Source organism: Thermobia domestica, chromosome 10 (assembly GCF_964235325.1).
Source record: "Thermobia domestica chromosome 10, izTheDome1.hap1.1, whole genome shotgun sequence".
Lineage (NCBI taxonomy): Eukaryota > Metazoa > Arthropoda > Insecta > Zygentoma > Lepismatidae > Thermobia > Thermobia domestica.
The window spans coordinates 14,058,530-14,084,413 of record NC_137463.1 but is presented as its reverse complement, the minus strand read 5'-3'; positions in this window follow the sequence as shown (position 1 = coordinate 14,084,413).

Here is a 25,884-nt window from a genome sequence, read left to right as displayed (position 1 = left end):
AAAACGAGTTGTATTTAAAGAAGTTCATTTAGTTCATATTTTGATATGCCATATTGAATTGTTTCTTTCTTATACGTGTGTGTGTCTTCTTGACTTAATGGGTATAAATTTCATGTTTTGAGCATGAGGGGATTTAGGTGTTGTCTGCTGTGGGGGATAGATCTTCTGGTTTTCGGTTTTTGAACATTTTCGTGTATAATTCTCTGTAACAACATAAGGGGATTTTTTTTAAACTTTTCTGAGAAAATTGGGGCGGTTCCCTTTCCCAGAAACTACGGAGAAGTTCTCCCATGGTCTTGAGTAATGTAAGATGTGCAATCTTTTCTATACAACATACTCTCACTGTATTTCAACATTCAGATAGCCGGTATGTCGAGTCAAAATCGTAATAAATCATACTGCCTCTGCTTTTCTTCCACTTCGAACACTGATTCTAACATCACATTAGGGGGGCCTAGGAAGAATAATTTTTGAAAGCGGTACATTCTTTTTGCACACTCTGTACTTGGCTACAAACAGCAAATTATTTAGCGCCATTAAAAATTCGTTTTTGTCGAAAACTACGCATGAGAAACTATCCGTTAGCATGTCATTTTGTTGATCTTGATGTTATCTATTGAATTCATGCTTCTTATAATTACGGTAAACGAAGATGAAAGTTAATGACAGTTTTGGCTTATTTCTCCATCGTCTTGGTTGTATCATTTTGTAAATGTTGGTGGAGTGTACTTTAGTATCAGTTTTCTCTCAATAGATGGCACAATAATCGTACTGTATCAATTTCTAGATTTACAAATAATAATAATAATAATAATAATAATAATAATAATAATAATAATAATAATAATAATAAATGAAATCTTAAGTTTTACGTCCAATGTTTATGCCGATTAGGCTAAAGGGAACGGTGATGATGAGAAATGAATGAAATGGTGGAATGAAGAAAGTGGGAGGAAAAGGGAGAACCCCGAGAGAAACCACGTGCACGGTTTTTGTCCACCACAAAATCCACACGGCGCGAGCTTGGATCGAACCAGGGACCCCAAGCACCGGAGGTGAACGCTCTACCGCTGAGCCACCGCACCCCAATAATAATAATAATAATAATAATAATAATAATAATAATAATAATAATAATAATAATAATAATAATAATAATAATAATAATAATAATAATAATAATAATTCGTTTTTCTTAATTTCTTCGGAAACTATGGAACGATTTATACTTACCTGTTCATTTTGTTCAGCCCAATGAGTTCTATTCATTGATATGTCTTATATTTTGATTTTAATGATTATTTATTTTATTTTATTTATGTATTTTTGCTATACGTTAATGGAAGCCCGCGCTGGCCTAGTGGTAGGGCACGCTAATATTGGATTAAGGAAGAAGTTGATTAGGTACTGTACATAGAGTGTTTGACTGTATGCTTCAGAGACTTGCACATTACGGAAGTAAGAGAAAGAAATATTTACAGTACTTCGAAATGTGGTGTTGGAGGAAGATGGAGAAGATAAAATGGACAGAGAGAATAACAAACGAAGATGTTTTAAAAGGGATAGGACAAAAGAGGACACATCCTTGGTAGGAAGGTCAATTGAATTGGACACATCGTGTGAAGAAATTGTCTCTTTCATACCGCCGTAGAAGGAAAGATGGAAGTAAAAAGAGGAATACAAAGAAGAATAGAAGAAGATTTGAAGAAAGAAGAAAATATTGAGAATTAAAAGAGGAAGCTAGAGATCGAGAAACGTGAAAGAAACATTTCCAGGTCCAAACCTAAGATTATTAAAAAAAAATCACTAGTCTCAGGACCTGCCAAAGGGCAGAACATTTAATAAAAATAACACTCTAATTAAATTGTAGATCTTATTAGCTATTAAATGTTTCCAATTTGTGACCCAGTGGACTCTACATCAAAGCACAGTGTATTTCTTTCTGTATCTTTTCATTTCTGTTGTACCTATGTCAAATGTAAAGTTTTGCGGAAAATGTCCCTCATGATTCCTCACTTTCACGTGGATACAATAAGTAAATGTTCAACCAGGGCCGGTCCTAGGCAATTTCCCACTCCTGCAATATCATAATTTGCTGCACCTTCTTTCTCCAGAAAGAACAAATCTTAAAAACCACGATTTTAAGTATGCTACTTCATCATGAACAACGAAGGGGAGGGAAAGCATACTCGCACTCAGAAAGGCCGAAACACTACAAATACAATCTCGTTGTGTCTGTTTTTTTTCTTTAAATAATAGTCTATTATGTTTGTGAAAGATAAATTAAACACACCTGAAGAGGAAAGATGGTCATCCTTTTTATAGAATTCAATATCGAGCTTCAATCTCAATATATCAGTTTGTAATTCCAATGCAACTAGCTCTTTTATCTTTATTTCTTGATTTTCCTTTTACATCTGTTAAAAAAATATTTATATTTTTTCCATCTTCAATGATAAAGAACTTGTTTGTGACAAAAACAAAACTATTTTTCATATAAAAACTGTACTAATTAACTAAATGGAACAGGTGTTGGCTACTGTTCGAGAATTGAAAATGAAATCTTTGAGTTTTACGTCCCACGGTTATGCCGGTTAGGCTAAAGGAGACGGTGATTATAAGAAATGAATGAAATGGTGGAATGAAAGTGGGAGGAAACGGGAGAACCCCGAGAAAACCCACGCACACGGTGTTTGTCCACCACAAAGTTCACTTGGCAGGAGCAGGGTTTGAACCCGGGACCCCATGCACCAGAGGTGAACGCTCTACCACTGAGCCACCGCGGCCCCCAAGTTCGAGAATTGAGTTCTTGTATTTGATAACAATTAAACAATGCATGCTGGGACTTGTTTGACCATTTGCTTTAGCACACTCCATGCGACCTTAAACTAATGCCACCTAAACATGATTTATGAATGTAGTATTCAAATAGAAGCTCAACTTAGTAAATTTAACTGTTATTATCATGAAGTACGTTTCCAACAAAAAATATTTATTTTAAATAAAATATTTATAACAGATTTTGCCGTCCCTCTAAACTTGCCGCTCATGCAAATGCATGTGTTGCATACATGGTAGGGCGGCCCCTGTGTTCAACGAATTACTATTGGTTATGGACCAGTAGTGGTAAACAGTAAGGAGACACAATATCCGCTTTGTGCATTGGACACAAAAGCCGTAGAGATGCTGCGGGATACAGTTTGAGAATCGGTGCTTACAGAAAGTTCATTTATTCCACTCTATTGCAATCATTTGAAAATGAACGAACGAATGTTGAAGGATTCTCCGTTTCCCCTGAAAATCCTTTGGGAATTTTCCTCTCCAATTCAACAACAAACTCTCTGTTCCCCTTCTTTGTAAACAAAAACTTACTCTGTAATATCCTTAGGGTGCTTACGGCAGAGGGGTAAGTAAGGAGGGGGAAGGAGGGATAAATGATTTTCTGTTTTGCTAGTGGAAGGGGACAGGTGTTGTATTGAAATAAGTACTTCCTGAACGCTGCTTTACTCACGAGCAACAAGAAATAATGCCCGCTCACTTTCAAAACTCTTTCAATAAAAAACATTCTCTGCGATAAAACAATAGCAACTCAAATACATCCTGCTCTAAAAGTCGTATAATTGACTTTTTTTTTTTATTTATTTGATGATACGTAATTTATTCCAAGCGAACGCTTTTTTTGAAGTACTCGTAATGTGTGGTTGGGTGTAATGTTTTGGGTGAGATGGAAATTACGTCACATTATTGTGAGTCAGGGAAGAAGGAAAGAAAGAAAAAAAAAACAGAGAGGGGGTGCGTCAGTTCCGCCACGCGCTGTGAGTGGGCCGCGCGTTCGATTGCACAAAGTCGGTACCCATGTGCGGGGCGATCTGTGGCGGGCTTGAGAGCTCTATTCTGTCCAGAGCCTTATACGCGTGAGGAACACACGGGGAATCCCTCTTGCTTCTCTGTACAACAAATTGTACACGGAATTATTTGTTATTTTTAATTTTGGCTTCTGGACCATCGGTGAATGAAAGTGAATTGTATATATATTTCTTTCCGTGTTCTTTTCTTATTTATTTCTGATTTGTTGTTCTATTTTTCTTCAGAAATTATAAGTGATTTTTAGTGATCGTGATGCAATGAAAAATTATTTATATAAGTTTTTGATCGTTTTGTATTCTGTTAAATTTTTTGTTGTTGTTTTTATGTCAACTTACCTTCGTGTCAACTTCAGGAGGGCAAAATGAGGGAAATATTACGAGGTAAGTTCTTCGTTTCTTCTTTTAAAAAAAGTTATTGACAAAATTAATTATTTCTTTAATTTTCGTAAATTATTCATTGACACAAATCTAGGCAATATGAGGTTGCTCTACACTGGAGACCTTAACGTTGGGAGGGTGTGGAGGGATTTTTTTTTTTTTTTAACGAAGTTAAGAGTTTATTTAAAAAGTAATTATATCGACCTTCACCTGGAGGGATCTGAATTTAAATTACTTACAAAACTGTCAATATGGATGAATTCAAAGTTGAATTCCGGGTTTTTCCCGGTGGAGGTTTTCGAAAATCCGAGGTAGATTTTCATTTTGAAAAATCAATCCTTCCTCATTGGTTCCCAAACTTATTGACGTGGCGCCCCCTTCGTGAAACTTGCATACTTCACATTTCCCACTTTCTTACGCCTCATTCGTCTGACACTTTTTTTTTTTTTTTTGTGATATCAGATGCTGCATTCAATTCTTAAATATACAATAATAATAATAATAATTCTTATCAATTTACATTTATCCCCAGCATTATATTCCATTGTAGTGTATCTTCCAGCTTCGTTCTTAATGAGAAAAAAACGAAATCTTGAAGTTTAACGTCCCACAATTACGCCCGTTAGACTAAGGGAAACGGATAAATTAAGGGAAGTAAATGGTGGTAGAAAAATTAGTAGAATGAGAATGTAGGAGGAAACGGGAGCACCTCCGGGAAAACCCCTCGAAGCGATCTTAATGAAGCCACGCTTCTTATTCAATAGTTATTTTGTGTTTGTACAGTATTTTAATTTAACGTCTCTTTTGTTAAACATTCGTTAAAAATGTAGTTTATTTCTGTCAGTAACTATCTCCTCCTTGCTCCTTCTTCACGCTCCCCAGGTTGTGAACCACTTTTGCAGTGGCTTTAGTACGTGAGATCCTGAGTTCATTCAGGGAAAATTTTGAACGTATCATGCCAACCAATGAAAGTTCATAATAATCAGTGGTATAGTAATAAGTCTGCGAATGCAAAACTTCTTCTGAGATATGCATCAATTCAACAGTGGATGGATTTGAACCTAGGATCGCCTGGTCTTTCGCTTGTTAAACGAACTCATTTCTAAGTTACCATTGGGTAATACATGTAATTACTCGTTGTACGTGGTGAAATTACATTGTATCCTGAATTGCAATGTAGGTTTCGTTCACTGAAGAATGTTTACGCCCGCTTCTGTTCTGTAGGTATCCTAACCCTGTTCACCATTCGCCTGTCTTTACTCCATCTGGCTTCCGCGCTTCTCTGTGTATCTGAAGCAAATTATAAGGTAGCGTCCTCGTTCTTTTCTTATGCCGAACTGGTGATAGTAAAACGAATCGAAAGTCACTAATAGAATAAGTGTTGTTTAAAAAAACTGTAGGATTAGATGATTTTTTAAAGCCAAAAGTAAACACACTCATTATGTGGTGGCCCCCAGATTGTTCATCTGCACATGCTAGTGTTTCATCCCTTTAGGGTCAAGAGTAATTCTCTTAACAAGTTAACGTGAGGTCTCAACTTCTTGTACTTTTTCACGGAATCGCATCCAAGTATCCTTAGAAAAAAAATCATTAGCCTAAAACATAATTAGCCCTAAATTCAATTTGCTTAAGTTATTGTTCTTTTCCAACGCCGATTCTATATACGATGAGATGTACAATTTACTATTATCTTGGATCCACGTATCGCCTCCGAGGATCGATACCGGGACCATGTGCATAAAAGCAACGTCTCCTTATCACTCACCTGACAGGATTCATAATGATTCAATTATTTAAAAAAAAAAGAAAAAGAAAAAAGCTCCAGTGGAGAATGTATCAACGAAGGATATAGATCAGCACCCGGTCTATTAAACATTCGAAGTACCCAGTAGACAGAAGCAGTGGCGTCATTTCAGGTTTGGCTTGGGGGGGGGCAAGATCCCTTGATATATATGTAAACTTTCGCGTTTTTCACTGATTTACTACTATTTTATTGATAAAATTTCAATATATAAATCTCAAACTCAGGGGGGAAGGCAAATGCCCCTCCCTGCCCCCCCCCCTAAATGACGCCCCTGGACAGAAGTACTTATCAAATAAAGGTTCTTCAAAGTTCTTTAAACAACATCTCCTGGTTTTTTTTTTTTTTTTTTTTGGTCAATATGATTTGGTGTCAATGTTTATTTATATAAAGAATTAAAGCAGGGGTATGCAAACCTTTTTAACAACCTGCTGTTCTTTTCAAATGAAATGAAACAACATGTAAAAAGATTTTTTTTTAAAATATAGTTAATTTTTGGAAAGAAAACAGTCATTTGGGGTCATAGTGGTTCAGTAGTAGAGCAACCATCTCTGATACAAAGGTCCGTGGCTCGATTCAAGCCATATGCGTTTACGGTGAATAATATCGTCTTAATGGGCTTTTGGGGTGTCTCGTTACCTTCCATATTCTCATGCCACCATTCATTCAGTTTCATTGATTATGGACATTAAGTTCAGTGCTAAAGCGCTTATCTCTGGTGCTAGTGGCCCTTGGTTCGATCCCAGCCCGTATCAGTTTGAGGTGTACAATATTGTGTCTGTAGGTTTTCTCAGGATTCGTCCATTTCCTTCCAAATTTTCATTCCACCAATTTTTTTCATAGCCATTCACTCTCATTAATTAATCGGTCTCCTTTAGCCTGCAGGCCATAAACGTGCAAAGAAAAACAATCATATTTCATTTAATTTCAAAATAGTCATTTATATTACTATCCTTTTTTATTTTGAATTTTACAGAGCAAAATTAGAGTAAGATTCTAGACCTAAGAACTAAGAAATTCATGAGATGAAATACATAATATTTATCCAAGTAAATGGAGTTTGGAACATAATGAAAAAATACAACAAGAAAAATTATAAATTTGTGTTCTATTCTACTCTTTATAAAATTTGTGTTATGCACAAGTAATTGAAAATTTGATTGTTTCCTTTCGGTAGACATATATTATATCCTACCGTGAATTACCCGCTTTTCTGGGTTAAAATTAGAAAAAATAGTATTATAATATATTCCGTTAGTCGGTCACTTTTTACTATTACTAAAGCACTCTTTGGTCTCGGTCATTTTCGATCATTTTATACATCTTCCCCTCCCTCTCCCCAAATTGAGGAGCTGAATTTGGTTTTAAAAGGCATCGGAAGTGTCACTGTTCATTTCAGCGAATCCGAAAACTATAGATTCGACACTAATATCGGTCATGTTCGGTCATTTTTATTTATCACCCTCTCCCCGAAGTTGCACTGTCAAAGTGAAATGATAAAAACATTCCAGGCAAGGGCACCGATTTCTCTGTAAGTTTGGGGGGGGGGCATTCAGTTGCAGAAGGTATCTATATGAGAATTTTGAGACAAGTTGCATTCAAATTATGCCAAATATTGTATATTCATAAATACAATAAGGGGCCCACATGAACTTTGGGGGGCCCGTGCCCCCCAGGATCGGCGCCCTTGATCTCAGGTCCGAACTTCATCCATATTGAAAATTTGATCGAAATCGATCGGGTGGTTCAGGAGTTAAGTCACAAACATAGTGACTTTCATTTTTATTTGTATTGAAGATCTGTGCACTCCATTTTACGTTATGTCGATGAAGAGAGGTAATGCCCCAGGCTGTTGCAATGCTCAGTTTGGGAATTCTGGAAACATGATAGAATATTTCTAGTGTCAGAATTGTTTTGAAGGTAATCCTGGATTAATTTATGTAACTTTGAGATGTTGATATTGATTTCTATCGTAAAAAGCGTGAAAATGTACGTTTACTTTTTCTTTTTTTCACCTTTCTCTGTATGCATCACATTTCGATACGAAAAATTAAAAAAAAAAAAAAAACATTGGAATAAAATAATTGTTCAATATAGTGGATCCCAGGGACGTACGTAAGAGGTGGGTCCTTGGGTCCGGACCCCCCGAAATTTCGACTTTTGAGTAAGTATAGACTAATTTTAAGGGCAATTTTAGGAATTTTAATATAAAATACCCTCATATGGAGTTTGGACCTCTCCCGAAATAAATTCCTGCGTACGCTACTGGTGAATCCTGCAAGAAATTTGAGTGTTTACTTGAGTTGATGATTACAGAAAGGACCTGAATTAGAAAATAAAAGTCTGACCAAAACAGATTACTTTTAATAAACAGCAGTGTTGCACAGTGGCGGATCTAGAAGGGAAAGAAAGGGGGAGCCAGCTGGAAGTCTCACTATATCATATATCATGAGTTTACTATAAACTTTCAAAAATATATAAATAATAGCATAAATTATTTTTGTCACTCAAAATATTGGGGAACCTAAGTCCCCCGGCCCTATGCTAGATCTCCACTGGTGTTACAGTGCTAAAGTTAGAATGGACGGCGTTCATAAAGGACTTGAATCCATTTTGCATACTGTTGAGATATTGCAGAAAAGATAAATCTCTTCAATTGTCATATTTCTGCACTCAACCCATAATTCAACATCACATTTACAACGTTATGAAATCTTCGACTCTGGTCTTTACTAGACGGAAGGTTGTGTACTCGTATACCACTAGAGATTCAGAAAATGTCCATAAACCAAATTCATTTTTTTTTTTTTTTTTAACTATCCAAGTCCTTTCTGCAATCAACAATTCAATTTTATTACTTATCATAGGTTCTTCCATTGCAGTATTGTGGTCAGAACAAAAATAAGTGTTGCTAATATTTACTAGAACCAACGGCGAATATTCAGGGAAGCCACTTTCGTAAAAATTTAAAATTTCTCGTTAGGGAAATTTTCCCATCACGTACTGTATATCAGGTAAGCTTTCATCCTAATTTTCCATAAGAATCGCAACTGACTAGAACTTTTATATCTGTTATCCCATTGTATGTACTATTCTCTAAAGAAAAAGAAAACAAATGTTATACAAATTACTCAGTCGTATTGAGAGGAACATGGGAACTACTTAGGTACACTGCTGCACATTAAAACTGCGACACAAGAAGGAGAAAACACAGCTGCCGTAAACGTAGCAGCTACTCTGTAGGACATGTGATGGCGCTGCGAGAGCATGGCAGAGGCCTAAAACGCGCTAGTTCAACATGGGCGTCCAGAACGTCTGCGATACTATGGCGTATAGATAGGATGAGACCTTTGATATCCTCCTGCAGGGAGAAGCTCATACACATAGCGAAGCTCCATCAACTGTAGCTGGGGAAGGCAAGGCGTTGTGTGAAATACGTTTGGTATGCGAGATGTGTATTTATTGACCAGACGCGTTCAATCAATGTCGGCCAAGGAAGCAGTGGAATATCATGCTCATTTCAGAAACGTAGAACGTTGTGTGTCACATGGGGTTGCGTATTACCCTGCTGAAAATATCTCCATGCGTAATCTGCGGTAGATCGAGTACAACTGAGTCTAACATTCCATTAATGTGCCTTTGGCAGGTCAAAGGCCATCAGTACGTAATAGACACAACCAGACACGGAATCCAATGCCACTCCATACCAGAATTTTGGGTACTGATTCAGAATGAATGTCCCCCAGCTTGTTTTGACGGTATAGCAAGACACACAGGTCATCATGATGCAGTAGACAGAAGTGAAATTCATTCAAGAAGAGAAAGTCATGCCATTCGGCTCTCTATTGCAACATTTCCGCCATCATTGCCGTCGCTGTATGGATATCGTGAAAATGACCCGATCCTTTTCGCCACGTTTGTGAGGACACTGGTCCTGAGCATCAAACCTGAATTCGTGCGCTCGTATTGGGTATCGACTATAGACATGCGCACAAGTCTGTCTTCTTGGTCCGTAGTAAGACACAGCAATTGGAAAGCTTGTCTTTCTGGGACCATCTTGTCCACATTCTGTCCATAGTATAATCTGCAGATGAGATAGCTGACAGTTTTTTCGAGATCAAAAACGGAAACCTGTTGGAATTACTACCGCATTTGGTGACAGCAATGAAATATTGTTCGACTGGTCACGACAACACTCAGTCGCTACTGAACCGAACTGTGGCACTTTGGGCCTTCCTCTGATTGATGTTTGCAGCGACGTGGCTGACGCACATGATGTGTCGCAGAGCTGCAATGCTGTTCTCGCTCTATGAAAGTGGCGACCCCTGCTATCATTTAGGAAATGCAGTGAAATATTAGAATTTTCCTTTTGGGGGGGGGGTACTTCTCTTCTTTTCACTTTTGTTTTTCTTTTTGTGTACATGTTAAGCACCCCACAAAAAATTTGGAGGGTGCTCGAACATCTCGAGTCGGCGCTACCTGGCTAGAGACATGATTGCAAAGCGTTACTGGGTCAATGTCGTAACATGCAGAGTCATTCTCGAAGTCTATAATTGAAGAGAATATCGTGCAAGCGAGAGCTGTGTAAATCCATAGCAAGTAAGATTCTTGAATCTGAGTGAGCGCGAATGAGTATGAGCAGTCATTGAGGACAGTGAAACCGCGCCCTTAGAAAGCTGAGCTCAATGATATAAATGGGCGAAGAGCGAGTTATTTCGAATCTCATTGAGTATAGCGAGCTGGGCTAGCATGAGCCACCGAAACTTGAAATATATATATCTGAAATAGATATATATATATCGAAATAGACAAAATATCGAAATTTGAGCGATACATCGAGAATCAATACAGACAAAATATCGAAGTTGCACTATTTATCCAAAAATTGATACCAACAAAATATCAAAACAAGCGATATATCGAAAATTGATCTCAACAAAATATCGAAGCGAGCTATATGTGGAAAATCGATATCAACAAAAAATCGAAACTTGAGTCATATATCGACAGTTGATGTCGGTAAAATATCGAAACTTGAGCGATATATCGAAAATCAATATCGACAGAATATCGAAACTTGAACGATATATTTAAGATCGATAAAGACAAAATATCGAAACAAGATCGATATATCGAGAAATATAAAAAAGTATCGAAATACCGAAATACAAATATCGGTCAGAAATTTTATTGAATGTCTCTATATTTGAAAATATCGATCAAAATATTGCGCAGCCCTAAACGCGATCCCCACTCAGAATAATGTCCCAGCCGAGCCCCACTTAGCCTGAGTGAGGGCTAATTAGAAAATGGATATCTGGATATCAGCCTTTATTCGGAAATATCGTGGTCCACAACATTCACTTTTCTCTCACGTATGTCTTTTTTCCCCTATTACCTTACTAAACTCCTCGCGCAACAGCCTTTGGAGGGTCAGAGTCAGCACTTTGGTGATGTGTGGTCAGCACTTTGGCTTTCTTGCTATTAATACTGACTTTGTATACTTCTTTCTTTCAAGTGGCTCCCCAACTGTCCTCACGGTGCTAGGTAGATGCCGCACTATCAAACACCATGTGAGGAATACGAACGGTCTTCCATCTGTTCTTTGATCAGACGCGGCACTATTTGACTTCGTTGATCTCACAAGAAGTGCATTTCAGTTTTGTTAGAACATTGACTATCAATTATTATAGTAAAGTCTTTATATTACTTCATTTCTGGGTATGTCACGCTAACCCTGTAGATCAGCGTTTCCCAACCGGTGTGCCGCGGCACAGTGGTGTGCCACGAATGGGTCGCTGGTGTGCCGCGAGGAAATCGGAACAAAATTATTAATTCTATAGCAATCAAATTGCAAGACATACAGAAAAAGGTATATTTGTATTTCAAATTACTACTATGAATCTAAAATTTAAAGTTTCATACTGTGTTACTTTTCTGTAGAACATTTTTCTGTACATTTCTAATTTTGAAAAAAAAGTATTTGTTATCATTGTTATGACCATTATTGCTTCTTTATTGTTGCAGACTATTTCGTAACTTGAAATTTTAAAATATTATTCAATCCTTCCGGCAAAGTAAACGGAAGGATTACTACGAAAATGCATACGAATGCATACTCCGGTAAAATGCATACTCCGGTAAAATGCATACGAATTACCTATATTTGTGTTTTAAAAGTAAAAGAGATTCGTTTGTTCGTTCGTTATTTAGTGATCCTCCTTCTTAATGAAAGGTTGGATACAGTTTTCGAAAAAAAAAGTGTATTTTTAACAACTTGAGCCCTATATCTGATTGTAATTGTTTTCTATTTTTAAATTAAAATGAAAAATAAGCATAATGATTTACCACGGGGAAAAAACAGTGGTCTAGCTTTCTTCTCTGTGAGAAGGATGTCAGTAATCAGAAAAAAATACTACAGTATTTTATATTTTCAAATAATAATAATAATAATAATAATAATAATAATAATAATAATAATAATAATAATAATAATAATAATATGTGTGCCGCGAGAATTCAAGTTACCCTGAAGTGTGCCGCAAGTTGAAAAAGGTTGGGAAACGCTGCTGTAGATAGAACACTAAAATACAGAGAGACTATATATTTATTGTTTTTAAGGGAGTAGTTAACCTGAGCCTAACTTACATTCTTCACTACTTATTTTTTAACATATGTTTATCTAAACAAACCAAGGAGCTGAACACCCCTTCCCCCGGTACGAGCCTGTCAGGACGTGAGTCTCCCACACAAAAGGTTCATATGCTAATTTACACAAAAAACTACGAATGAGCTCTGGATATGGTGGCCCGTAGAAATCGAATTTAACTGGTTACAATGCTACAATGGTATACACCTGGAAATAGAAACACAGTTGATAAATCCAACCGTACAGGTGCATCAGTCGTTCTACCAGAGAAGGCTTTAACATCATGAATAATAAAAGCATTACGAGTAGAGACGAAAAGGAATTGAAGGTCAGGGTCTCCTGAATGTCAAGGACAATCAATGCATCGACCTACTTTCTGAGAAAGAGGAACACAAAACAGCAGCCGCGCTCACCATAACAAATGAGTCTCAGAGAGATACAGGGAAAGAGAGAGAGAGAAAAAAGCACGTGATTCCTGGCGTACGCATACTTCACTTTTCTCCAATTCTTTGTAATGTTTATTTCTTTTCCATACTGAGGAAGCATGTGTCCAACTTGTTTTGTTAGTCTGACAATGTTTATGTTTCTCTATCATGTGGAGAAGTTTATATACTACAAACATGTGGACAAACTCTCTTTTATACAGTAGAACCCGTAATGAAGTCGCCTCTTTGTGTGATTTTGACCAAATTATCAACTGGCATTGTCTTTCCCTGTATCCGCGACGCAGGGGAAAGGAAGAAGGGAATACTTCAACGAAGTGGAAGAGGAAGCCAAAAAGAAAGAGAGAGAGAAAGAAAGAAAGAAAGAAAGAAAGAACTTTAGACTATGGCTATTCGAGGATGCGTTTCCGATGCGTTAACTTCTGCAGCGAACTCGACGTAGGTGGCTTCTCGGTAATTTTTACTTTCACCATAGTTATAAATCATGCTGCGAGTCAGTCAGAGTTTCCAGGCCTTACTGACACACCCTTATTCCCATTCATGCGAATCACGAAATATAATCCTATTGTGTTACATAGATTCTACTGTGATTAGCTAATTTTTCGCAATTTCCTTGTATTTTTGTAAATTTTCTTTTGTTATACACACACATACCTTATGATACAAGAGTTCCAATAATCTGCACAAAGCATCTTCCAAACAGCTGTTTCATGCTAAAATCCCCTTCAACACGTCTTTCCTTTTTTCCTTCCTTTAGACATCTTTTACTGATATCGAAACAGCAGGTGGTCTATTGTTCCGAAACGCACCAAATACGCTCGAGCCGACGTATTCTTCGCGTTTTTATTGCTTTGACGTTTACAGTGAACTGTGATTAGCCATCCACATTTAAATACATAGTCAGCGTATTCCAAGCGTACGCATGAACCATATAAACGCGTTGCGATGCGAACGCATGGAGTAGCCATGCACTTAGTTTTCTTTTTTTTCAATCAGTACCTGTTTGTCTCGAGCCTTGGTTCCTCTGTACGCTATAATAGGTTAAAATCATGCTTAAGTAAAAGAGCTAATTGTTTACAATTTATTATTATTAATTTACTAATTTCCCCACTGACCACATCAAACTCTATACCAGTGTTTTGCAACCTTTATTACTTGGCACCCTTCTTTTGTGAGCCGCGGATATTCCATCCCCCCTTCTCGTCCTTGCCACTCGTTTGTCTGATCCCTTTTACGATTCCAGATGCAGCATTGAAATCTCGACTCTTTACTACTACTACTACTACTACTACTACTACTACTACTACTACTACTATTACTACTACTATTACTATTACTACTACTATTACTACTACTACTACTATTACTACTACTACTATAACTACTACTACTATTACTATTATTACTACTACTACTACTATTATAACTACTATTACTACTACTACTATTACTACTATTATTATTACTACTACTACTATTACTACTACTATTACTGCTACTACTATTACCACTACTACTACTATTACTACTACTGCTACTGCTACTACTATTACTACTACTACTGCTATTACTACTACTAATACTATTACTATTACTACTACTATTACTACTACTGCTACTACTACTACTACTACTACTACTACTACTAATAATAATAATAATAATAATAATAATAATAATTATTATTATTATTATTATTATTATTATTATTATTATTATTATTATTATTATTATTATTATCACCAATTTATAATTATCTCTAGCAGAACTTTTGCACACTACTGTCATCATCATCATAGGTGTTCTGCCATTATTGCCAAGTCACTTTCCGCAATTGAGAAGCTTCCATACTACACGATCTTCCGTTAATCTCTTCGTCTTCACATACGACTTTTCTGTTTTTAATATCTCCATTAATTCTAGTCTCCTTCGCCCTCTCCCTCTCTTTCCTACCACCATACGCTCTAGCACATCGCTCATTATATAGTTCCTTCTTAGCCAATGTCCCAACCAGTTTCTCTTCCTCTTCTTAATAATATCTAAAATTGTTCTTTTCTATTCCACCATTTCTAACACCCTCTCATTCGTTTTCCGCTCGACACAGCTAATTCTTTCCATACTTCTCCACACCCACATTTCCAAAGTTTTTAGTTTTTCGTCGCCTTTGCGTAATGTCCGTGTTTCTACCCCATACAGTACAATATCTCATACTATTTTAGCGCAGAACTTTGTTTTTACTCAATAATTATTTTTTTGTACTTTATTAAATTGAATACCTCTTTGTTACAACATACGTAATATTCGTAATTACGAATTTAGTTTATCTCTTGCTCGTTCTTTACACATACTAGTGTGCGCGCAGTCCAGGTTGGAAACTACTACTCTATACCACTTTTTGTGCAGTTATTCAAGAACTTCGTTATATACATTTATTCGCATCAAACAGGCTAGTGATAACGCACATGGCGACACCTATTAGCAAGAGTATTTACTATTAGGAATTAGCGTGACACACTGAAACGTTTGTCTTTTATTAGAAATTCTCAATGTGCCCCTGGTCTTCCTACAACCAGCATTACAAAACTCTTGAGCGGGGTTACATAACATTCAAGGATAGCATGAGGCATATACTACCATATTATATATTCTGCTACTGACAAGGAGGAAGGATAAGGGAGGAGATGTTCTCTTTTCCCTTCCCTCCTCCCCATTTCTGCTTCTGAAGGGGAGAAGTTCAGGAAAGAGAATGAAGGATACAAGTACAAGGGGAAATATCAGAACATATAGGTGGTTTAGGCGTGCAGGCCTGTATCCACGGGTGGTCTAGGGGTTCCGGCCCCACCTAAATTTTTACTGCCACCCTTAAACTTTCACGGTAGGCTTACAAATGAACTATAATATAGTGATGAAGTATAGTATGGTTGGGTAGCCCCCCCCCCGCGACATTTTTGGGCTGGCTACGGCCTATATATATATACAAGCATATATATACAAGCACGAATTACTGAAGAATGAAGTTACACACGTCTATAACGTGCACCAGTTTTGTCCATCATGAGATGTTGTCACACGCCTACAGTGAAGATTTCGAGCTACAATTAAGAGCCCGACATACTAAATACAAGATGTACCATTTTTCTTTAGCTTGTTTTTCATAAGTGAAAGGAGATAATGAAATGCAACTTACCACAATCATAGATAATGTTATTCTAAATACAACAGAAAATACGGACCTGAAGAATTTTCAGTGTTGCCATTCGTAGAAATTACAGTGTTGCCAGAATAACAACTCCCCCAAAATCTAAGTTAAGGCAGAGACTAGACGAACGAAATCAACTACATTTGATTACGTAGCATGTTGCTTTGGTATCCTGTGAACTACTTTTTAAAGAACATTATTATTTAATTTTAATAACTGTGTGTTAAAACTATTTTGTTTATTACAAACTAAATACAAATATTATTTAGAAAGTAGTTCACATGATACGTAATCAAATGCAGTTGAGTTCGTTCCTCTACTCGCTGCCTTAACTTAGATTTTGGGGGAGATGTTATTTTGACAAGACTGTAATTTCTGTGGATTGCAACACTAAAAATTCTTCAGGTTCATATTTTCTGTTGTAGAATAACGTTATCTATGATTGTGGTAAGTTGCATTTCATTATCTGCTTTCACTTCTGAATAAACAAGCAAAAGAAAAATGGTAAATTTTGTATTATTTTTAGTATTTTTAGTGCCTTTTGAGAATGAAAACAATCTGGAAATTAAATGAACGGCCCTTGTATGTGACCGTAATAGGTACTTTTTCTGTTTTAGCCCGTTCTTAATTAACCTAAATGTGAACTACATTGAAAATGTAACTTATCTCTTGCTCGAATCCTCATTCAGCTCATCTTGAAGTGGTGCTCTTGTGTATTATTGAAGCTCAATCACTACGAATTTTAGCTTCTTGCTCACTAGACTTGGCTTGTAGTCGCCGCAATAATTTTTACTTTAGGCTCATTAGAATCATTTTGAATTTTCTCTGACGCTGTGAGCCATTATTTATCATCGTTCAATTGAACTTCGCTGGCTTAAAAAGTACTTTTGACTCGCGTACACTCAAACTTATAGAACAAACGCCTGTTGTTGACGAGAAAACTCTAGGCTTTATACAGGGTGATCCAAAAGCATGTGAACACCCAAAGAAAATTTGATCTGTGGAGAACATATGAAATCACAGCCTGAGTGGCCATCTCGAAATTGAATTTAGGTCGAGGAATTAACTAAAACTACTTTATATATTTATTAAATTTGTGTGTCCCGTCTGTCCGGAAGGCAAAATTTCAAAAACAAGTTGATGATCTATTTTGTCTAGGATTTAGAGAATGACTCATATTGGGTGAAAAGCGTTTACCAAATACTGCCAAGGAAAGGAAACTCTTGGGATATCTATGTATTCCAGCGACTGCAGCTAATATCACCCATCCATTACCTCTTTTAATTCAACATCTCATTAGTTGACGGATTTTCAACTCCAATTAAAAGAAAAGACTAACAACTTCAACGAAAATACACGTCAAGTTTTGTCATCAACGATATTTAATAGCTTGAGCGAAAAATTTTCTTCTAATTTTCACGATGTAAACATGTACGCAAACATCTCTACTTTGCAATAAAGCGGGTCTGTCTAATATACAGGGTTTACAACTTTCTTAAGTTAAAAAAAAAAAGTGTTTTCCATAATCATGTGTCAATCGAAGTATCTGTAACTTATGAAAACCCAACTAACGCCATTTGTCGTATACAGTGAAATCTCTCAATAACGTACATCGTTGAGACATGATTATTGGTTCGTAAACGTAATGGAGAGCCACTAAAAAAGAAAAAAAAAACACTCAGACCTCATGTGCTAGTATTTGAATTACTAGGGAAATGAGTAAAGAAACATAAGTATCGCTTAGAAAATGTGTTTATCTGGACATGCACTGGAAAATATAATATTCGTGTGAAAATTTTCTTCTGAAGAATAAGTCATAACATTCACACAAGTCCCTTAATTTGTTTACTGACTGCTGTATCCTATTTATAAAGCAGAAACGTCCCGGTCTGTGAGCTTCGCTAATATGCAAATTTCAAACATTTAACTTACAGGATGCATAAACATAGAGGCGAAAATATTTAGATATTATTTCATTCTGTCAATTATTCTAATTTCTAATGGTACACAATCAGACTAATAGTTGTCCCTAGCTGCATTATCTCCTGATAAAATAATAATAATAATAATAATTGTGTTTATTATATATAGCCTATATCACAGAAATTTCACTCAATTGTGCATGGTTTGAAAAGTAGCGCCTTGTTTGTAGCAAAAGATTTGTGATGGGCCCAACCTACGTACAAATATCGAAAATAATTCTCTAGTTCACTGCAGGACATTAATAGTAATTAATCATCATGTAATATCTAAAAAGAAAACCGAAATAACATTTGTTACAATCTTGGAAGAAAGGTGTAGAAACCAAATGAAACCTGAAGTGGTAAGAAATTATTTTAGTACGTTTCTTCTCCGCGAGTTTCGCATCACTGAGTATCAAAACGTATGTTACATGTTAAGCATCTCCTGCCATCTATGAGCAAACACTAGAAGTACGTAGCCGCTCGATGCGGTAGTGAGAAAAGCGGATGAAACTAACGGTGCTTCTGCCATCTGTTGCTCGGCTCTCAAAGTTCATGAAGCGTTGTACTGATAGTGGAAATGTCTGCCATCTGTAGGTCATAAAGGGAACTGCATTGACTTTATCCTGAAAACTCACTCAACTATATATTTTTCTTTGATTTGTCCTGAAATGTTTTCTATTAATCATATCAAACAGAAATAGGATCGTTAATTTTAAATTACTCAAATGTTTCTACAAAATAGAGTAAGTTTATTGAAAGACTTTTTTAGGAGAGAAAATGGTTGTTTACTTTACTTGTTATGGCTAAATGTATGTACTGTACTGTACATTCGTGTTGTTTCGTACGTGTTAAGTCTAATTTATAAAATATCGAGAAACAAAGCAATGCTTAAGTATTTTCAGTCAAATTCCTACGTTGAGTTGGCACTTAACGGTGCTAATTTGGAGACAAAATCAGAAAAAAAATGTCGGAAAGGTGAAGTTAAGAAATCACATTACATCTCATCGATGCAAATCGAACATTGCTCGAAATGGAAGCTGTTTGAAAATTTTAAAACATAAGTCTCCTTAATTTTGGGTCATATGATAAAAAAATGGGAAAGTGATTTCTAATTTTGGTTAAACAACTTAGACTGTTGTTAAAAAAAAGTTCTTGAGTATTTTAAATGACTAGATAATGTGCGTCACGAAGATTAAAACGAAAGTTGCTGCACTAGTGAAATCACACCATGCTCAGTCATCTCATAAGTTTTAATTTTAATCGTATTTCAATGCAGGTTTTGTTGCATTTGTATTTTTCTGGTACTTCAATATGCAGTTCTCATTAGTTTCATATCGTACTCTTTCATTTAAATGGATTTTAAAATAATTCTGCACGTCTTGAAAATGTTTAGTAGACCTTTCTTTTCTTAACAGTATGTATAAAAACAAAAATATGTCTATCAGAACAAAATTCAGAATGTTATTTAATAATCTTTTCCGGTATTAGGTTTTAATTATATTTATCTTTTCCACTTATCTTCGCGACCCCATGAAACCCTCTCGCGACCCTCAGGTTGAGAAACCCTGTCCTAGAGAATCGCAAAATATTCGTAAATCAATTTCATTTTTTAAAAAATGGATTCAGGTACTTTCTGGAATGACCGGTTCATTTAATCTATATATGCAAAAGAAGTCCTGACTGGTTGTTAACGGTCAAAACTTTAAATGTAATCGGTGTCCTATAACTCCAATGTGTAGTTGCAGAACTAAAGAACTCGTTTTGATTAAGTGTTTAGTAAATGCGCCAGAAAACGATATATTATCAAAGATGAGTGATTGTTTCTAATACGTTTCATACTATCTTTGGCAGGTATAGGCCTATTATGTATTTACATGTTTCTATTGTATAGGCCTACCTAGGTAATCACTTAAAGAAAACATTTTTAATACTTATAGACCATCGTTAAATTATTAATTATTTCGCTATAGCCTCTCTTTCCCACTCGCCATATTTTTCTTCAGCAACGATAGGTGTGTATTCATACCGCAATATATACCTAGATTTATGTACAGTACAGGTGTTCTAAAATAAAAACTAAAATCTATTGAAAAAACCGGTTGGCAAATTTGTTCGTATGGCGTGTTCCTCCCGCAAGCACCATTTCACTCTTTCGTCCCTCCTCCCCTATTTCAAACAATGGATTCCTCCTGGTCTTCGATTGTTAACACCAGAATTTGACAACACGAATTCAGTCAGAAGCCCAGCTATAATATATAAAGCCCTCTGTTCTTTCATTTCAACATTTTTGTTTTAACTGCTTTGCAGAAACTTTGTAATTGAAAGATTTATCTATGATTTTCTGTTGTTATTTTGTTGTCCTAATTCCATAAATCCTGATCGAAATCTCGTAGACTTGATTTTTTTTTTTTTAAGTACAAGGATTGTTTTACCTAGTGCAATTGTTATCAAGTAATATTGCTAGATTATAAACACAGGTTTCAGTTCTGTTATATAGGCCTATGTAAGTTAGTTCTTTCGAATTCTGCTCCCTTAAACCGTTTATCATCTTAAAACTGCGATAGTTTAACCTTTAAAAAATGATTGATCTTTAGTAGGTCTGTTTTATAGCTATTTCCAAAATAGTTCCGTTTTATTTCTGTATTTTATGAAAATTGCACAGAACCTGCCCATCGCCGCTACACTTTGAAAGAATTTATATTGGACACAATTTGTATGTTAGATTACTAATTAAAAATATATATATATATTTTAAAACTATTGATTGTCCCTTTTTTTTTGTATATTTTTGCATTTTATAATAACTCCCTTTTTATGTTTCGTAGCTACAAAATTTTGACACTATTGTTCTATAACCTGGTGAATTATAATACTATAGTGTAATATATTTATTCATTAGTGGTTGGACCTTACTTTAAAATTATCATAATTAATATCTCTTCGACTAAGTAAGTGTAGGTTTACTGATCGCTCATAATATTTTAATGTTATAGGCCTACTTATATTATTCAATTTTTTTTTCACATTTTTCAAAATATTTGTGGAGCTTTCGTGAAGTAAAGACTACTTTGTTGCTTAATAACTAATAAAGTATTTTCCCCTAAAATGTATCAGATTTCTAAATTTCTAATAATTATGATTTTTTTAAAATAATTTCTTAATAGGTCTGTAAAGTGTTACCCTATTTCCAAGTTATTATTATTATTATTATTATTATTATTATTATTATTATTATTATTATTATTATTATTATTATTATTATTATTATTATTATTATTATTATATAGAAATTTACTTTTCTATAGTTCAAATTATTACGTTGGAAACCATAGGCGCCAGGATTTTGGTAATGTGGGTGCAGGCTAGGATGGGATAACAAATCCTAACATTGTTGCCAGAACACTCTGCACTGTTGAGCCTTAAGATCTCAAAAATAATCCCTAAGTTTTACTATATATATCACTAAGTTTTACTGTGTGTGTATGTGTGTGTAGGTTTAGGCTTACTAAATACAACATACCAGAGTTAGATCTAGAAAGTAAATACTGGTGGGCAACCAATCAGAACCAAGACTATGATAGGTATATCATGAGTTTAATATAAGCTTTCAAAAATATATGAATAGTAGCGTCAATTATTTTTCACTCGAAAAACTAGGGGGGCTAAGCCCCCCAGCCCCGAGCTAGAGCAACCTCTGCAACACACATAAGCTTACTTTTCTCGTAAATAACTAACAATGATACAGAGATGGAGGTATTGTATTGTATTATTTATTATTGTCCATTTTTTATACATTTAACAGTGTATTACAATGCATTTGAAGTGGGCACGTCATTTCTAGAAAAATATCCAAGTAAAAGAAATAATAATAATGTAAATTACATACACTATGCTAGTAATCATACCTTACATTTTTTTATGTCGTTATTAACAATAATTTTAGAAATCATCAAAAAAATGGATCAAAAAAATTGCGATTATGGCCAAGAATTTTAGGAATGATGAAAAAATGTATCAAAAGATTGAGATGTTGGCTAATACTTAGTTTTTGGATCAGGGGCCACAAAATTTTTGAACCGCCTCCTAAATCGAGTTTTCAATTTTTTATGGAATAAGCACATCATACGAGTTAAGTGATAGTTTGAGTTTGGCTACACTATATGTAGTTCTCCAAATATAAGGCGTACAAGAACATTTTTGGTTGAAATATATTGGATCTTTTGATCCAATAAAAGAAATAATAATAAATACGTACATTAGGCTAATAATACCTTACATTTTGCATGACATCATTATTAAAAGTAAAGTTAAGAGTAAGTGATTGAGGAATTTGATGTAATAAGGGCATAAGGAAGTTTACGCCCTTTTTGTATCAAACGCATTTGTGGCTTTTGCCATGCTTGTTTATAGCACGGCCAACAAGAGGTGGTCTCTGACGTTTCTTACCACATGCGGTGGGACATTGCAGCCCCTACTTCGATACCAGTGTTACCAACCACGAGCACTCTGTCTTATACCATTAATTAAATTGCCACTACAGTTGCACCGAAAAAAACCCTGACACGCGAGTAGTGGCAATATCACTGCGAGCTGTCAGAGACGTTCTCTTACTGAACGCACTATAGCCTCCTGGTAACATTTCAATTCAATATCGGAATAAAATGTTGCATATTACATTGTTTTATGTAAGAAAAAAATTCTACTTAAATGTTCAACATAGTTTTTCTCCAACTGCTTGTTGCAAACGTACACCCTTATTGTATCATACTCCTCAATTATTACTTGCAGTGTATATTGAAGTCCTTGCGTATTTCTCTAATGCTAAAACATGTAATATCATTGATCAGGTTCGACGTTACTGTAACAAAGCATGTGCATTTTAATGTAGATAGCAATTCCTGTATTCCTCTATCAAGTACGGCAGTGCTGTTATAAATATATCTGGAACTCTTTTTTGAGCTTAGCAACAGAGTCCTGAGTCTTTATATCTTCGAGAAGTTTATCTAAAACATTATACCCGCGTATTCACACCTTTTTTTCATATAGTATATAATGCAGTATAGCAGTATTATTGATATTATTCTATTATTTGTATAACTATAATAATGGTTAAGTAGTTATGAAAATTGGTTAACTTTTTAGGGACTTCAATCCCTATTCGAAGGGAGAAAAAATTATTGATAAATTCTTTATTCAAATGGTATTGGATAACAAATATACTAGTAAATATTACTTAGAAAATACAGGAATAAGAGTGCCAATTTATTTGTGTTAGGAATCGATCGACATAGGTAGCACTAAATTCTAAACGCGAAATATTGAGAAGAGTGTCAATGTCTTACAGGAATTTAAAACGAAAATATGTTAAGTGAAATAACGGAGCAATTCTTGACAAAAAATTTAAACTTTTCTTTTAACCTTATGACAAGTGATGTAGGTGCCAATCTTAATTTTATTGTTATTAAGTAACTTCAGTGTATCTTTACGTTAGGAATCTTTTATTGAAAGAACTAATTTTTTATGTTGAAATATGACAATAAGTGCCCAAAATTTTTCCATACCGGAACTGAATATTCAATTTTAAGTAAGGTTGACTCATTCTCGTAAATGGTAATTGAATGAAACTTTAATTTGCATAATTCTGTCACTGGTCCTATTATGAAATTGACTATTTTTAAAAAATAATCTTGTTTTATAAACCAATTGGAACCTTATAATTTGAATATATTAACCTTTTGACAAGGGCATTAATCTGCTCTAATATTCGTTCTATATTATGCATTTTCTGGTTTGTTTAAAATTATTATATAATTGTTTTAACATAATCCTTCATTTTTGCCTATGAGCTGTTCATAGCACTTGAAATAAAGTTATTATTTTGCCTATAAGCTGTTCACAACACTTAAAGTTAAGTTATTACGTATTATTATTATTATTATTATTATTATTATTATTATATCTTGCTTAAGTAGATCTAGTTTTGATTATTGATACATTTGGCTCCTGACTTGTGAATACTTTTAATTTCTTGCAGTAGTAATACAAAACGTATCGACCTTAACAGTGGCAAAAGTGTGAGAAAGAAATTACTTTATGTGTATTATAATTATTATTATTATTATTTTAAATTATGTATTTCTTTACTTGTCTTTTTTTTTTGTTTTTGTACTGAATGTTTTAGAAAAGTTGCTTAGTACATGAAAATAAAAATCGGAAACAAAATATTAATTTGATTTATAATGTAGGTTTGTATGTATTCCTAACTTCAAAAGAACTATCTAACCATGAACCATGCTAAAATTCAATTTATTCTAGACTTGTAGCGTTAGCTAGGAGGGCACATATTTTCAAATACTATTACAAAACAAGAATTTTATGAATGATCAAAAAAAAAAAAAGGCATCAAAAGATTGTGATATTGGTTAGTTTGGGTTTGGCTACACTAGTTCTCCAGATATACATAAGGCGTATAAGAAAATTTTTGCCTGGAATATATTGGATCTTTTGATCAAAAAATAACAAATATATAATTGTGGATTACACAAAGACGACTATAACATTATCATATTATGAATGCTATGTATGGGTACACTTTGCTGCTTTACAAACATATTAATTTTAGTGTAAGGCCTACCTTCCTCTATTATATTAAAACCATTGCACTATAAATCCTGTAGTAGTATTACTGCTATAAGCTACAGAACAACTAGAATTGTCGAATGTTTTATAGCTAAATACGAAGTACAAAAAAATTCTAGCTTGTTTATTATAATAAAATACTGAAATGTAACCAGAAAAAAAAACATAGGGACAGAGAATGGTCTTAACTAAGGTAATTATGAATGTTAAACGTATTATAATGATAACGATAACCTAATTTTTATAATTTATAATTTACATTATATACCTAGGTAATAACGTAATCATATTTTTACAGATCGTATCTTCTTTATAAATTATTTTTACTCAACTCAAATTTTTGTTAACAGTCCAAGCTTTGGAGGGGGTTTCCAATAACGGATATTATTCTGCATCCGAAAACATAAGAAATAACTAAAATACTTGCACCTATATTTTCAGTAAATAAATAAATAAATAAATTTATTAATAATAATAATAATAATAATAATAATAATAATAATAATAATAATAATAATAATAATAATAATAATAATAATAATAATAGACCTAAATTGCTTTTATAAGAAAAATAATACAGATGAATTGTAAGATCAAATTTTCATGCTACATCAATAATTTCCTTGTTAAATAAGTAGAGTTTTAATGAGAAACTAGACAAATGTATGTTGAGTTAGAAAGTTTTGGATTTCTCACCTGCCCCATAATTTCACCCTTGCTCAACTGTTTCTGTCTATTAAATGCATTTGAAATGATCAATTTTTCGGAAATTTATGGGTCATAAATTTCCTTTTCTATCTCTATTTTTGCCGTTTAAAAGTCAATTATTACACTGGATTTTTTTTTTTTTAAATATTTAAGCCTACTAACAAGGGACATCACCCAATTGTCCGGCTCCGATTTCAATGAAATTTTTCTAGCTGATAGAGGACATATATGTGTTAT